Here is a 2,443-nt window from a genome sequence, read left to right as displayed (position 1 = left end):
ATGTAGAAGACTCTGATTACATGGTGGCTCTTGGAAGGCCGAGGTGGGCAGATCACTTGAGTACAGGTGTACGAGACCAGCCTGGCCAACATGGCAAAACCCCGTCTCCACTAAAACATACAAAAATCAGTTAGGCATGGTAACGCATACCTGTAGTCCCAGCTACTCAGGAGGCTGAGGCTTGAACCCAGGGGTAGAGCTTACAGTGAGCTGAGATCGTGCTGCTGCACTCCAGCCTGGGCAACAGAGTGAGACTCTGTCTCAAAAAAAAAAAAAAAAAACTGATTCCTCATTATTTCAAACCATAATTATAGTTTCTTTGATGCTTTTTGTGAATTTTTAACTTTTAACTTTTTGTGCAAAAAACTCCATCTTTAAATGCAAAGTAAATTAAGAAAATGATATTTTATTAAAATCATCAATTACTAGTCATGTCAATATTTTAAGTTGTTTTTGTAGGCACATGTAAGAAAACACCTGATGTCTCCTAGAAGTTGGATGATAAAGGAAATTATAAATATACACATTAAAACAAAATTAAGTTACAGATATGTCTTCTTAAAAAGACAGCAGAGCTTCTATACCACATCTTGATAGGAACCTAGCAGATGGAATGGCATATCTAAAGAAAGAATAGGGCCCTTAGAAGGAGGACTGTTCAACAATGAGGCCTCGTTTAGGGAAAGCTAATATTTCCCTCAAATAATGAACCTTCAGAACTGCCTCCAGAGGCTTGCCTGGCCCAGAGCCACTCCTGCCTTTTCTTGTGGTTGGTATATCCCGATAGGGTTGACTGATGCATTAAGATCTTTGCTGAATGGCAACAGCCTCTCCTATCATCCAGCTAGTTTCCCCTGCTCTGAATTCATGCTAACTAAGCCATCTTCTCAACTGCAATGTGACCTCCCCCAAAGCTTTACAGGAAGAGAACATGTTGACCTTCATTCCCATCTGCTTTCTTGTGGTCAGGGATTACACTGGTATTTTGATATTCACCAGTCTAACCTCAAAGACAGACCTCTTCTTGATTGTCTGCCTTCAGATTAGTTTATAAGTTGCAGTGGACTACTCAATTGAATTGTAACTGTATTAAGTGCTCTATTGGCGTAACTGATGAGATCAGACAGCAGAAAATGCTTAATCTGATGAATGTTATTGGATATCAACTTTTTTTTTTTTTTTTTTTTTTTTTGAGACGGAGTCTCGCTCTGTTGCCCAGGCTGGAGTGCAGTGGCCGGATCTCAGCTCACTGCAAGCTCCGCCTCCGGGGTTTACGCCATTCTCCTGCCTCAGCCTCCCGAGTAGCTGGGACTACAGGCGCCCGCCACCTCGCCCGGCTAGTTTTTTGTATTTTTTAGTAGGGACAGGGTTTCACTGGGTTAGCCAGGATGGTCTCGATCTCTTGACCTTGTGATCCGCCCGTCTCGGCCTCCCAAAGTGCTGGGATTACAGGCTTGAGCCACCGCGCCCGGCCAGATGTCAACATTTTTTAGGGGAAGGATAGGAAAGTAGGAACACAGGTGCGTATTGAAATCCTCTGAGACTGGATCATGTGCTTTATAAATATTACTAACAATAAAACAAGTATTAATGAATGAACCTCTTCTCTTTCCACTATTTCTTCATGTCCCACCCCTTGTATTGCGGGGAAATGGGTCTTTTAAAAGTTCCTTGCAGTAATCACCAAGGGGAGAACTGGCGACAGAGAAACAGATGGCCTGGATCACCTGGATCCTATATATGGTACCTGACTGGGGCTTCCACTCAGCTACTGCTGCTAACAGGACACCTGTTCCCAGAGCTCCCTGTGCTCTTCACATGCACAGGGTCTTCAAATAATGATGCGGGGACCTCCAACAAAAGTACCAAATCCCTGCTCCATCATTCAATAGTGAAGCTTGCCAATAGGCAAGTTCTCCTATAAAGAGTAAATTTCCAATCAACATTTTATTGCTGGAAAGGACTATTAAAGATGATCAGATGTTGGAGGATGGCTTCTGACATCAAAGTCAGAGGCCAAAACAGCAGAGAGAGAACCTAACAGCAATAGAGTCCAGGAAGCAAAAATTACAAGAAATATATAAATAAATAAAAACTATTATTCACCTAGGAGCGATGAGATCTTACATGTATCAGAGCAGGAGGCTAGAAAACAAATAAATGAACAAACTGAAAAACAAAGAAAAATAGGAAAATGTATGTAACCAAAAAGATCTCTTCACTTAGAAACAATAACATTCTAGTAGACAAACCTTGTGCTCAGATTTTGGATTCTTTTTTTTTTTTTTTTTTTTTTTTCCAGTTAGGTCATCTTGGGTTCAGAACAGATCTTGGATTCTAATATCGTTTTCCAATAAAAGGAACCAAAGCTCCTTGGAGAAATGGATGATTCTAGGGCTGGGGTGGGAAAGATGCAAGGTGAGCCTGGAACATCTTGTGGTAC

Source organism: Rhinopithecus roxellana, chromosome 18 (genome assembly GCF_007565055.1).
Source record: "Rhinopithecus roxellana isolate Shanxi Qingling chromosome 18, ASM756505v1, whole genome shotgun sequence".
NCBI lineage: Eukaryota > Metazoa > Chordata > Mammalia > Primates > Cercopithecidae > Rhinopithecus > Rhinopithecus roxellana.
Note: the sequence above shows the minus strand (reverse complement) of the source record.